The sequence below is a fragment of the Colletes latitarsis genome, chromosome 8 (genome assembly GCF_051014445.1).
Source record: "Colletes latitarsis isolate SP2378_abdomen chromosome 8, iyColLati1, whole genome shotgun sequence".
Classification (NCBI taxonomy): domain Eukaryota; kingdom Metazoa; phylum Arthropoda; class Insecta; order Hymenoptera; family Colletidae; genus Colletes; species Colletes latitarsis.
The window spans coordinates 30068051-30083262 of NC_135141.1; the positions used below are offsets into that span (position 1 = coordinate 30068051).

Consider the following 15212-nt stretch of genomic DNA (forward strand, 5'->3'; position numbering starts at 1 on the left):
AACCCTTGAACGTCAGACCCAGTTATCGTATTGCAACTGCGAAAAGCTACAATCTTATTACCAGTTCTATTTTTTGAGTCGATCAGCTGATAGTGTAACACGAGCACGAGAATCTTAAATAAACAGTAAACGTCACACACGGTGCGTCATGAGACACCTGCTGAAGCTAGTTGTACGTCAACAATTATTCAAAAGCACGTGGTTCATACGTGAAAACATTTAACATCGACATGTAGGTTTCATGAAATTTTGCCTGGAAACTATTTTGAGCTTCTCGATCATTCATATTTAGAGAAATGCATTTTCCTTTCACGTCGTATTTCTATATAGAGGCATCCGCATGTGAATATCGTAGCTTCAAAGATGAGGATATAATAACCGAAACTTTAGTGTCATGCATAATGTGTTAACAGTGTCAAGTATCGATTCCTTATTCGATAGAAAATGAAAATTGTATAACAATAGCATAATAGGCGATACAAGTACAGAAACAGATCGATCTGATAAACTTGAACTTATTTGTAGAATAATTCATGTTCTGTATCTCGATAGACCGTAATACAACCGTCGGTCTTGAACAAATACTTCATACCAAAAGCAATAGAGTAATTATCGTCTGCTGCTAAACGAGTCTAAAATTGTCACGATCGTTACGACATTATCTGCGTGCTACAGTCCACAAAGAGGCTCGCGCGTGTTTGCCCGCAATATGTTAAATGTTTGAACCAACAAACCACCGCCTCTAATTGTTCAACGTTTAACGAGATGTCCTCCTTGCACGAGCGAGAGATCGATCTTCCTTGTTCCTGCGTTCGCTGGCAATTCGTCCAGAAATCGGTTCGACGAAAACCGAGACCACCCATCTTCGTTAACCCCGATCGATCGAACAGAAACCGATCGAGTAACGCTCGAGCAACAAAAATCTGATCATCGTCGAGGCCCCACTCCGGAGAACAAGTGGGTGTCCTACATTCGTGCAACGATCCCTAATTAAACCGTGCCTAATTATAGAATTATAGACACCAGCTGGATGCTCGTTGTCGATACACGGAAGCCAGGAATCAATCCTATTCGGCTCGAAACTGTTCCACGTCGATCGGAGAAACGTATCCAAGGACGACAATGTCCAAACCTTGATCCACGATTTCGAAATTTCTGAGTATCGAGACAAATTGTGGCAGTTAAAACGTCGCCTGTGGGTGTCGTTACCTTTTCGTGTGATTTAAGGTTGACGATCGAAAATAAACCCAGATACGAATTTGGAAATCGGGATTTCGAGGGAGGACCCGGAACGTTTCAAGCTTTGGCTCGTTCCATATAATTCCGAAATGTCAAAGTTCGGTACAGAGCGAATCGATATTCCGGGCGTTCTCGCAGGATGCGATTTCTGGCCGCGACCGCGGACGATCGTTTGACCTTCGACGAGGATCCTCCAGGTTTCCTCGAGGCGAGCACTGATTTCTCGCCACGCCCAGCACGCGTGGGCCGTTCCGACCTCTCCGGCGAAATGGTAAAGGGCGCGTGCAGAATGGAGAACCATCCGGCAACGGGAGGAAATCAATTACGTGCCTTTAAATCCCACGTCGAGCAACTTCCTATCGATCTTGGGCCCCCCCCCTTCCCCCGACAGAAATGTCTCCGTACGGGGGATTCGCTTATGGAAATCCTGATGCATTTTACCGTGGAATAGGATATATCCGCCACTCAACGCGGAGTAATTTTTTATTTCAAACAGCGTTTTCCTCCTTCCCTTCCTTCAATAAGAGGTATCGGTTTTTATAGATTTCACCGTGGAATTACTTCAATTCCAGAGTCGCGTTTATTCTTAATAACAAAAGAAACAGAGCTTGGAGAACGCAGACTTTGAACTAGCCTACGGTATAAATAGTTACAACGCAGGCGTGTCAAACTCATTTTGGCACGAGGGCCAATTTACACTTTACTACCATGTCACGGTCCACGGATGCATAATTGTTCCTGCGGTCGAAAATAAAACCTATTTCTTTGTTAAAATTGAAAATACTGTTGGAATTGTTTGTATTAAATCACTCGTGGATGGGTATCGAGGTACGAACGAATTATTCAGAGGCTTTTTTAAAACAGTAACGTTTATTATATGACAAAAACTTAACCCAAACTCACGGTAAATGCTCACACGACACTTTATTCTCTCTCTTACAACAAAAGGTACATGAGATTGAACAAATTGTAGGAATTTCTCTCTCTGAGGGAAGCCACGTGCCGAATAAGTAGTATCAATGCTAAAATATAAAGATATTAAAAGTAAAATATAAGTTAATTAATGTCTACAGATATCATTGAATAAAGTCATCTCTGCGGCGTAATTCCCCCGTCCCCGAGAAATCTAATCGACAAGGAAAACCCGCGAGCGTCAAAGGGTCTTTCACAGGTTTTGAAGAGGGGACATCCGTTCGCCGTGAAGCTATTTTATCTCTTGCGGAACGATCTCGTAAATCCGCGGTCCAAGTGAACTAAGCTACAAAGCCGGGTACCGTAGCAGGAGGACCGGCAAAGGGTCAACGCATTCCGTCCTTTGGAGGCGTGCCGTTTCAAAGAAAACCACGCAGCCGAGGTTGAGCGGCGCGCGAGGGAACGTAACGGCCCCGATCTTGGCTGGCTGACAAGGACGAGGTCGCGAGCGCGGCCTAATCGCTACGGTGATGTTCTCGTAGCCGGCGCGGGTCTCTGCAAAAGGGGGTTGCATGCAGCTGCAGAGTGCAGGCGCACCCCCGGGCCGCGGGTTATATAGAACACGCGAGGCAGGAAGCGGGACGGGGCGATCGGACGAGGAGAGAGAATGCACGCGACGGGAAGTAGAAGAAGGCGAGCGGAGAAACGGAAAGAAAGAGAAGGAACGGGGAACGACGGAGAGAGAGTGTAAAAGAGTGGGTGGTTACTGGTGCCGGGTCGCGAAACGGGCCGCGCAGAGGGTCGGAGTGTAGCGAGGATTCGCTTCCGTGTCCCAGTAGCACTAATGACCGCTATCCCCTCCCCTCCTTTCGTTCATTCGCCCCACCATCGCGCCCTTGCACTCTCCCCTCCAGCTGGTACGCCCCCACCGCTCGAACTCTTCCCCTTCTTCTCCCCTCCACGCGCGACCGTACATCCAGGATGACTCGAGTTACGTCACAGCGCCTAGAGCGTGTTACCCCCTCCCTCCTGATCGTTCCACGCTATCCTGCCCTCTCCCTTCGCCTACAATCGTGATCTCGCTCGCTCTCGTTCCCCCTCCACGGTGGCCCGTTGTATCCAGGAGCGGTGTATACACACGTTACGAGCGTTCTATATATCTTTCCACTATACCGGCCAGCACTCGGCGAGACCGAGGGGAACCCGGCAGTCTCCGCTGGTACACCAAGCTGCGTGTTACCCGTTCCTCGTTCGCTATCACGTTCTCGACCGTAATCAGCGTCGACGCGCGTCTCCGATCTGACAGACCGAGTCGCGGCGGCACGTCGTCGTCGAGCAACACGCCCGCGCACCCTGGACGCTGGTCACCACACACCCACCACCGTCCACGCTGTCTCTGTACACACGCATACACGATCCCGCTACCACACCGGCACGGACACGCGTAACACATAACACGTAACACAGGGACACGAGATTTTGGATAAGAGAAGAGGGGACGGTGCGGGGGTGTCTCGTCGCGAGCAGTGAATCCGCGATCGCGGGTCGCCCGAGTGAGAAGGATTCGGGACGGGACGCGTGTTTCCAGGTGCAACGGTCTCCGTTTCGTCCCGCCGCATCCAGGAGTAACACGTGCAGGTGTGTATCCGAACGCGCGCACGTGCACGGTGCGCGCCCACGCGTCGCTACGTTTCCCGTGTATGTGTGTGCTCGATTCAGGATCGATCCGAGGATCGTACCCGGGTTAGGTAGACAGCAGGTTGGTGTTCACCGGTGCAAAATTCGGAGTTGGATAAACGGAGTGTGTCCTCTTTAATGTCGAGCGAGTCACGCGACTGTCGAAAAGCTCGTTGCGTAAGCGCTGGGCGTGCAACATAGTGACGAGTTTTGGTGACCGGGGCTGCTGAAGTATCGAGGGTCGCTCGACGAGGACCCAGTGAAAGTTGGAGTGATAAATTGGCGAGTATGTTCGCCGGGAGTTCGTTCTGGAGCGGGTCCAGGTCCCGATCGGTCCGGACGTCACGCGACACGAACATGTGGCGTAAGTCACGGACGACGGGATCGAGAGAGGGACGAGTTCCTCGTGGCGGACACTCAGGACGGTATTCTCTGCGTCAATTGTGGTTTGTTGCGACGCGTGTGATACGGACCTTCCGAGGTGTCCCTGTTCCTTTTTTGTTTATTGATACATCGTCTGGGATTAATTGGGTTAACTGGCGGGGTCACGAGTCTTTGGAACCTCGTGATTTCTTTCTTCCTCGGGGATCTATAACCCGTTCCACGACAGAATTCCTAGGGAAGGTTTCGTTGTTGGTAAAGATCTTGTGCCACGTAAACTAGAGATTAATAGCGTCGTTGCCACGAGCACGCGTTTTGCGATCGAAAAGACAGGATTACTTTAACAGTTTGACTGCCATGTCACCCATATATGGGTGACAGAACTCTTAACTAAAACAATTGATTCTCAAGTTGAAATGTTAAAGAAAATAAAAAGCTATGAAAGTAACTATTACGACGAGTTTTAAGTTATGTAGTTTAGAATTGTCTAAAATCAAAGCTTTGATCTTCTGAACAATTTCAGGATTTCAGGCAGTCAACGAGTTAATACTGTAAACATTACTCAGGGGGCACGTTTACACATGAACTCCGTTTCCAGCCTTGAAATACAAGCCTGCGAAAGATTTTTTGCGATACTTGCTGTTTTTAGGCGAGAACAAAAGATAGTTAAGTCCGTGGAAATGGACGTTGTTGGTACAATTATGGTCGACTCATAGGATACATTATCGCGTCCCTGGCCCTTATAACTCGATCGACGATAACTGCAGCGCATTTGTAGTAGTATGGACAAGTTTGTTCGGAGCCAGTGCACGCGTGAGATTCCTCCTGCGAGAAGTTCCGAAGTAGGCGACGATAAGGAAACGCGAATGTTCGAAAGCGGAGAGGTACACGGCGATACCTGAAATATTCACGATAAGGCGCTTTGTATATGATACCGGGCGATGTATCGACAGAGTTTGGAGGCGTAGCTGATAACACCGTCGCCTACCTGCACCTAGGATTAACGCGTGCATGTTGGGAACCAGATAAACATTTAACGATTCCATCGACTTCGAGACACCGTAAGAACTTGAGAATTAAATTGCTGAAGATTTGCAAATATTTGGCGATAGTGTCTTCCGAAACATTCAAGACTTTCAAATCTATTTCCGAAGACAGTTCTGAAACGATTCGAGCATTTGCAAACACGACCAAGTCTCATCATTGTCAATGAGATTAACTGATTAGAGATTGTAACCAACAGTTTCTGATTCAGGTCGAATAAACATCTCTCTGAAGCAACCGATAGATTTCACGAGAAATTCAATTTAGTTTGTCCCTCGATGTACCACTTGTCTCTGTTTATACAATTATTAGAGCACTAAAGTTTGCACCGTTTACCCGATAAACGTCTCTTATCGTCGCCATAAATTGTCTCGTGTCTCCGTGAATGCAACGCAGTTGGCAAAATTATAAAATATCGCAAGATTTACAGCGTCCCAGGGTTGTTTATCCACGGATGGTTGGAAATTTTTCGCCGAGCACGTCCGACAGAATTTTTCGCGAGACGCGTGCACTTTGCCCTTTCGCGTTAAACGCCTCGTAAATATCGACTTACGGTCGAGTAGGCGCGAAGATCAAATCGTCACTTGTGCTTTACGAGCGCGTCCGTTGACAGCTGTAATTTGTATCGCGAACAGTATACATTGTTCGTGTGCAAACCGTTCCTGGGTGTCTGCATAACCGCGCAACTCTAAATCAATACGCGTCGCGTAACTTTATCGATAAAAGGGCATATGTATCACGTTGCACAATAGTTTCATCTACACGATTGTGCCGCGACCATATTTTCTATTATTCCCCGTGCATCGGGTGTCAAAGCGTCGAAAGCTCGCGCCAGGCTTCAAATTGTCAAGACTCCGGTTCCAAACGATATCTAATTTACTCGCGATCTTCGATGCAACTCTTAGATCACTATACGATCCGTTGATTTCTTTTCTCGTAAGATCAAATGCGTTCTGACACAGAGTTCGAGTGAAACGAGGCCGTGTATTTCGTAATTATGATATTCTAAAAGGTTGTTTGTTGCTTCTTTCACAGGATACCACGTAAAATAGAATTCAAGCGTTTCAGTTTCCGATATTTCGCTAAAATCAACGGTAGACGTCAGAATATTTTGTAATATTTAAACACTATGTTATTTTGAAAACTTGTCAACACTGCGGATTGCAAGATTCGAATTGTATTCTGTTCCAAAATCGCGAGACAGGGGCCGATTTTTGCAGTCTTGCCGTCGAGGGGAAACGTTATCGTTGGCGCCAACGGTTTCGCTCGCGCGAACGAAATTTGGCATTCGTCGCGGCGAACGATTCTGCGCCGAAGGCTCCCCAGGTCGGGCCGTTCGTCGACAGGTGTTGTAACTGGCCCAGATTCCGGTTCGTTTACCAATAGACGGTCTCGCTTAAATATATCACGCGCGCTCTCGACAGCTGCGCGCCGATTTCGCAAACGGTGGAACCGCGGAATCCTTGCGAATCGATATCGCCGGATCGGTTCGCGATCGAACCCGTCGATAGCCGAAACTAGCCCCCGTTACGAAACGAAAGGAAAGTCGATCTTTGTTTACGCGCGATCCTACAATGCAATCTCGATATCTGATCCGACGCTGGTCGACAATTAAGTTTGCAAAACGCTCGCGAACGTTGCACCGTTGACTTCTGTCTTTCCTCCATAAATTCTAACGCGAGTATTGAGTTGTAACGTACGAAACGTCGATGCGAATACACCTCGACTTTTAGATACTTGTCTATAGAATGATATTGGGTAATTTTTATAATTAACTGCGTTCGATTTACAAACGGATTTCGACGGTTCGCGATTAATTGGAACGCGTAAATTATCGGGCGGATTATGAGTTCTAGCGGTTTGAATTTGTCGCGTTTTTTCGCGCTGGTTCGCGTGGGTTTGGCGCTCTTTCGCCGGATTCCGCATACCAAAAGCCGCGGAATGTCGCCCGACGCGCGAAGAATGAACGTTTGAACTCGCCTCGTCCAATTATGCGCCCAGCGTCGCGCGCGCTCTTTTTCCAAACGCGAATCACGACGTGTTCTGTGAAAACATTTTTTGTTTATGCCACTCCGTGCGCCAGGAACTCTGAAAGCTGTCTACCGAAACCCCCGGAGTCTAATACTCGTCGGTTTCAAGATATTTACTGATTTTCGGTACAATTTTTCGACGAAAGAAAGAACTGGTTTAAAATTAAACCTGCAGGTCTTCTTTAATATTATCAGTTTTTTACATAATATATCTGTTACAGATCTAAATACACGATCAGTAACATCGTTTCGTATTTGTTTGCACACAATAGTATTGTTTCTTTCGAGGATAACGCGTATTCCTTGTCCAAATGTAATAGTCACTTTTAGCGCTGTTATGATTGCAAGCGAGCAGGATTACGCAATGTCAGATTCATTGCTAATACATTATCGTCATTATTGCATTGTTCGTAATCCTCCCAGGTAGTAAACTGAATACCGTCTGCGTCATGTAATAACACTGTAACACGCTTCTCTTCTGCTGCCGTAATTACGAGTAACCCGATAATCAACTAGAAAGTTGTTATTTACTATCCGTACTGCGTTACTAATTACGTGACATTTTATGCTGCTTACTTTGCTTATTTCTCCACGGCTCGTCATTACTACTTTTAATCAACGGCGTAATTGTTATTCCTACAATTAATTTCAGTTTCGCCCGGCGATTTGTCCAATTTAAAATTAAACGTGGAGGTTTTCATTTTCAGAGAATTACCTACGACTCCAACGTACATATTTTTCTAATAGAATTCTGGCGATCGATGCGATAAAATTACCAAAAGCGGTATAAATACTCGCGGAAAAAATTACTCTGCGACGATCATGCGTGAGGTAACTATCGATTGTAGGAAACGAAGCAGGAAAGAAAGTGGAGAATGTTTCGAAAAGTCCATACTCGCGTAATCGAGCAAGTTCTATCGCTTGTACGTAGAAAGTGGGATATATGAGCAACGCTGACACGTTTGTTTAAATATGCTAATAGACAGTAATCGGGTATAGATACTTTCAAGAAAATGTCAGATTAAATCTCTCGTCTGTGGGGGAGCAGTTCAGGTTCTAAGTTGACATCTGACTTCGCAGGATATTTTCTATTAAATGCCTCCATCGATTCCACGCGCGTTTAAACATTTTTCTAAATTCGAGAAGTAAATAAATCACGTTACCATATGTATAAGACAAACCACATTCTAATCTAAACGCGGCTCTATGAAAATTCTTTTCTTCCGTCGTAGGAGGAAACTTATGAGAAATTAAACGTACGTAATCGAAAACGTTTCCTGAGACGTCGGGCGTCGGATTATTCGAGTTGGTTAAATTTGACGTACGCGTTTCTTCCGTGTACGACGACCACAGAGAGGAACAACGAGGAGGAACCGAGCGTCTCGTCGAAGAGGCTGTTTCCTCAATTACGTGACTGTTCCTTTTTACGATCGCGAGAGGATCGGATCACGTAACCGAGTGCTTCCATCATTATCGTCCCTGTAAACGGCGTAAGTTGTACCACGTAGCGCGATTAACGCGTCCCCGGTTGAAATTTGCGTGCGTTTCTGTAACGTTTTTCCCTTATACCTCGGATAATAACGGCCATTAGCGGCGTTAATTATCAGCCTTATCGCGAAATTTATCTCTTCAAGGTAGCCCACACCACGGTGTCCATTACCAGGGGATATTACCGTGACCATCATACGCGAGGCATTATTCCACCCGGCTCGCTCGTTTATGAATTAGGGTTGCAAAGGCTTTGTCCCAAAGGTGGCGCGAACAAGCTGCTCGAAGGAATTATTTCACCGAGTATTTGTTATATCTTAAAAAAAACACATGCTCGAATCTTCTCCCGAAACTGAAACCCCAGAGCCTCGAAATCCACTGTCGAAGCCAGAAAGTCGAGTTTCTCGTTTCTTGGCAATTCCTCGTCCCGTAATTTAATTTAGCGAATTCGACTAAACGCAAGGTCTCGAACGGAGTGAGTCATACTTTTTGGACCGCGTTCAATCAGAGTTCAGATTTGCTCGACGATAAAGTGCACCGTGTACGAAATTATTCCTATCGTTTCGAACGTCAACAACGATCCTGGAACCCGGTAAATTGGTTTCTTTGACGCTTGCTGCGCGCTCGGTTGTTCCTCTTTCCCCCTTTCTTCCGCCATTGACAATGCGGGCTTCACTTTTGACGCGAGTAACGGCATCGACAGCCGGAACGGTTCGCATTATGTAATCGCGTTTTAAAAGCCATTCGAGGAGGTAATTAAGCAATGTTTGCCGTGCAATTATACGAAACGAGCTGTTTTCGATCCATCGGCGTGTGACTCGAATGCGCGAACGAATATAACGTTATCGAGCAAACGAAGCATTAAGGATTCATGGCGAAAAACACGAACGGCAGTGTCTACAATCGCGGCAAATGGAAACGGATCGCTGTGACGGCGTGGAAATAAAATTTTCGGGATATACGAGAGACGTCGTTATTCGGGATTAACGGGGACGCTTTGTTAAATAAATGTCGAGTGGTACGGGATAATTTGGAAACTGTGGTTTTTAGAAGAATTATCTGCGTAATACACTCTCGTCGAGCGCATCGTTTCTTAATCAAACAAATTACCGATCGTTTCTCTTTGCGTTACATGGAATTTCCAGAATAATAGTACATTAGCTGGCATGAAATATCATATTTGTTCGTTTATATTTAAAACGAGTTGGCTCTATAATTAAAAACTAGTCGTACAATTATGACGACGCGTAACATGAATGTGCATAGTTTTTTTTTGTAACCAGCAAGACTATCGCGATACTTGATTCTCATTTTACCATTTTACATGAGTCTTCCCCCTTAACAACGAATACTATTATACGTTTCGATAATTCGATTTATTAATTTTGAAAAAATTGTCAAATATCGCTTCTCGTGTTACCATTTTACACGAGTCTCCCCCCTGAAGAGGAAAGAATTATTTCCGTGGGGGAACGCGTAGAAAAATGGCGGCCAAGTGTCTGGGAAAAATGCACGACGAGGGTGAACAAAGTCGAAGGAATCACGGGCATCGAAAGTGGAACAATAGTCGAGGGTTTTCGGGAACGAGACGAGAGCGCTCTGTGCGACAATCGATCGGCGACCTAATCGATTCGATACTCCCACGCCCGTTCCAATCAGTGGCCGCACGAGTTACACAAGAACCCCGCGATTGGTCGATGCTCGGTCGTGCGCTTCGTTTTCGTTTCGGCATCATCTATCGCATTTTCCGGCAAGCCATAATTTTCGACCACGTTTAGAGCCCCGGGTACGCCGATACCTGCGCGAATTTATGGCCCGATACTTCGCGTCGACCGCACGAAACTCTCCGCGGTCTTCCATGCTTGTTAATTTCGAGGCTGTAAATTAATAGAACCTACGCGGAGATTCAGAGAGATCCCCGATATTAAAGATTCAAAGATTCAACGTACCTTGCGCAATCCTGGAAGAGAGAGGTCGCGGTTAACTGAACGTAACAAAAATAGTTTCTACGTGTCTCGAGAGTCGGTCTATTCGATCGAACGGGTGGAAACAGCAACAGTGTAACTCCACGCTTGTCTAATTACTCGGTTAGCAATTTTTCTGGCCCGAGACGCGGCTGAAGCATCGCCACGTCGTAAACTCGGCCTTTGAAGGTTTCAATGGGCTGCGTTCGAGGAGAAAATTAATTAAATTCTGACCGCTGAACCCCGTCGCCGGAAATTTTACTGGAAAGAAAACGACGACGCCAGCCGTTTCAGGATCCTCGGAACGCGATATTCGAAAGTCGATGGACGCGCGTGCGATTGACGCCTCGCTGAAAGACTTGACGCGGACTTGGTACGCGGAATGAACAGTTCGCCATAATGGGACAGGTCGACGCTAATAGCCGCGATGGGTATTATTGGTCAATGCCGGGTGGAAGTTAACGGGGATCTGTGACGCTGACAGACGCAGCTGCCGCGATAGGAGGCTGCGATTATTAATTACGCACGGTATCGCGGCGATACGAATTTTCGCGATCGGTCGATACTTTAACGGGACGCGGCGAGGTCGAGTCTCGGGACCAAGAATACCTCCAGCAGCCACCAAACAGGACCAAAGATATTTTCGAACGGCAAAATTAGCGCTTCGTCCTAGTGTGCCCAATACTTTTTCAATATGACGTATGATTTTTTAGTTTAAAATATTAAAAATGTGAAGTTGGGAAAGACTGGTCTAGGATCGCTTAAATATTCATTTTTATTGATAGGTTGATCGTAGTTGTGGAAGTGCAGCTATTTAGTAACATTTCAGAGCAGTATATTATATTCCTGTAACTAGTTTTCCGCACATTTTGTACTCTGATTTATTGGAACTCGCATTGAAATGTATATTTACTACTCGACAACTTTACATTACGGTTCCATTAATCAGCGATTATTAATATTCCGTTTAAAAATGCCGGACGTTCTTTCCAACGCAAGGCCGCCTGTCCATTGTCCAAGGGTTAAACTACGATTTTACAAGAATAACTACGTGTTATTCGAAGATTAGCACATTACGCATATTTAAATTTATCCGTATACCAATAATGAAACGCATGACCACGGAAAGAGTTTCAAATGAATGTTTCAAGCGTTACGCATATTACGTTTTCTACATCTACTAAATCGTCTGTAACCTTGTCATCATTGCGAATTTTACTTTAATATTTTAGAGGGTCTTTCTTAAAACAGGCAAAAGAAAAAAACATTTCACAGTGGTTTCCCCCCTTAACGTGCCTGTCGAAGTGGTGTATTTCAAGAACAACCTCGCAGTTATAATTGGGTTTAGACGAGAATAGACCCGTCTGGGGCCCATTATAGTTTGGTAAGAAAAATCGCGATTTGCCAGCAATCAGTACAGCTTCGATCGACTGTAAGAATCTCGATCACGCTACGGCGGAAAGGCCGACAACCGATCGATGAACCAAATTAAACCGAGAACGAAGTTCGCCTTTCAACCGCGTCATCGATCTCTTCGCGGCGCCGTTATTGAAGCCGTACCTCTCCGCAGCGCCTCATGCTAATGAGGTTAGTATATCATAACGTCTGAAGAACGAGTGCAGGCCGGAGATAAGTCCTTTATTTATACAAGGAGTTAGCATGGCCTCGGTGCACGCGCGTACACTTGCCACGGAGAATGCGCTATTATTCAATGGAAGTACACGTATACAGGTCGCAATAAATTCTGGACGGTAATGCGTATACTTCGCCGTCGGAAGTAAATCTTGGAGAGGGTACGCCCCCTCTCGCCTGCATCGAACTGCGTTCTCGAAACGGGGTGGTTTTTGAACCGACGAGGAACGAAAGAAGTTTAACAGCCCTTCGCTTCGGAGGGCCAATTTATTTCCAAAGTCGCAGGTGACTGCATAAATTTTTTCTAAACGCGAAACAACCGTTCGCGAAGCCTCTCTCAATTTTTAAATTAAAAATGTTGAACTTCGGGGAAGCAACTTATCATGTAATTTCACTGATTTTGATTACAAGTTGCATCGAAAATCCCATGAAAGAGTGTGAGTTAGTGAAACAATGAATCATCAATGGGAACGTTCAATGTAGCTCGTTATCGAAAAATAATTGACCAATCTTGTCGCAGCGAAATTACATACTCGAAGAATGTGTAACGAGAATTTCAAACTTGCTGCCACGATCGCTTAGCTCCCAGTTTTCAATCGTTTTTCAAGGATGGATACAAGTATTACTTTGCAAACTTTGCGTTTTTCGACTCTTCCCTTTCTGTTAATTCAAACTTTTTTTTTTTAATTTTGTTTTAAATATTGCGGCGCAGAAATAATCGTAGGAAGTATTGCAAAGAAATTTGCCAATTATAATAGCGGAGTATCGTCAGAATCTAAATATTCCCTAGCGACAGAATCAGACTTTCCTGTTCGAATGAAAATACAATCGCTGTTTTTCTTTTCGTTGCAATAACACGCATACCTGGCGGCACTAACGCTCATTAGAAATACAATAAGGTCGATTCTATCGTCGACCTCGAACTCTACAACAATGCTGGAGTCAGTAGTTCAACAAAACTCAGAAAAGACGACCGAAAGGTTTCGTCGTCGACGACGGCGATTCGCGATTTCGATATGAAATATAAAAAGAAGTCCTTCGCGAACCTTCGCGGTTGAAATAGGTCGAGTATCAGGAGCGAGAACAAAATAGGAATATCGATATATCGAGCCCGCAAAAAGAAAGACGGGAAAAAGTGGTCGTGCATGTTTTCATCTTGTCGAGCGATTTTTTTTTCTTTTTCTTGTCCGCTCCTTGGAGCGTTTCACGCTTGTTTTTCCTTGACCGGAACGAGTTTCGAGAGATTGGAACGTTCACAGCGTGTTCGTGGCACCGTCGAGTGCGTATGAATGAATCGAGGAAGTATGTGTGTCGGCCGTAGCTTTCAATTCGTGCAAGTGAACTTGGTAGTACGCGCTGTCTGACCGTGGCTGTCGTAATCTACTTAGTTTGTATTATTCTCCGCTCTGAAAGCTTCGTGTTATCCGCACGATCGGAAAGTCTACTAGAGAAGTTTGCGTTGGTTGTTTTTTCACTGCAAATGTAAACTGGTCAAACTTGTTTTAGGCTGAATGAAACATAAACTGAATTAACGTCCGATACAATTTGAAATTGCATGTTATCTCTGAGAATTAATCATTCACCGATGTGAATGATCAATTCTCACGTATCTAGAGTAAATATATATTTAAAATATTTCTTATGCTAATTTATATTCGTTTTATTTGAAAAAAAAAGAGAAATGTGCGAAGTATGAGGATCGAAATGTTTTACACGCTGCAGGGTTTTCGAGCGATAGCCATCAACGTATCCCATTATGATTAATCAAGGCGATACGTCGCTAATCGACGCGATCGTAAATCATTAATGCTGTAATTAAAAGCTGAACCTGCCTTTCCATCCATCGTGTTCAGCACGCTAATGAGCGATGTCTTCGTATATCATTAATTCGTTATACATTTGCATCGTGCTGTACGAAACGTATCGAATCCGTTTTGTATATATTTTCAGCGACGCTGTGCCAGTATTTGTACTGCAAATTACGTCCATGGAAAAATAGCAATAGCAAAGTATTTGATTCTAATTTTATTCGATTCACTCACTGTGAGATATTTACAATCGAGAATAATTTTATTCGTTATTTTAAACGTTCGTCCAAATAAAAATTTTGTCCACGAGATTGACGCTGTAACGAGAGAAAAAGAAATAGTGGACGAAGACAAATCGGGGGAAATTTTTCAATGGACGTAACCGCGTATTTGGAAAACGAATGTCGTGGAACAGTAAGAGACAAGTAATCCGTTGTCGAGGGAAATCGACGGAAAATATGCGGTAGAAGGGAAACCTAGCGAGTGTCCTAATCTACCGCACGCGGAATTAATGTTACCTTCAGTGTAATGGTAATCCTCGACGGAGGCTTCCCCTGTAACACATATGTTACCGTGACGTACACTTGGAGCGTTCCTTGTGTAAATAAGTAGCTGGAACACGTTGGCCCATAACGTGATACGTGTATATACAGAAAGGTCTATCGTTGCAAGTTTCGCGGTGAACTTTGCCCCTTCAGACACAGCGCGAAACGAGGTCAGTATTTAGAACGGCGCTACGACGACGAAATTGATCGTGACGGAAAGGAAACATAACCGCCGAGCTATCTTTTACTAGCATTCTTCGTTCACCGAGCCACCAATTATCTGTTGGTCACTTTTCCACCGCTGAAAGTGGAAAGTTCTAGAATTTTGTTGATTGGTAAAACTGAATGTCGTTAAATATTTAGAAAATGGAATGGGAATTGCATTTTTTAGACTGCTTTAAACGTTCCGACACGTGTAAATTTAACGCGATGTATAAATGTTGGATGAACAATACCTTGAATCTTTGATATTTGGTGCAGTCTCCTAATTAC

At 44.9% G+C, this 15212-nt stretch overlaps 1 protein-coding gene across 3 annotated transcripts in view; it reads left to right on the plus strand.

Annotated features, from left to right (window-relative positions):
* The first annotated feature begins 3329 nt into the window (after nt 1-3329).
* LOC143344794 (uncharacterized) overlaps nt 3330-15212 on the plus strand; it is a 98223-nt gene continuing 86340 nt past the window's right edge. For 2 of the 3 annotated variants that reach the window (XM_076771203.1, XM_076771200.1), the window contains exon 1: nt 3330-3789. The gene's annotated coding sequence lies outside the window, so the exon portion shown is untranslated. Of the gene's footprint in view, nt 3911-15212 lie in introns of all 3 variants that reach the window. The other variant, XM_076771202.1, reaches the window with a different exon arrangement.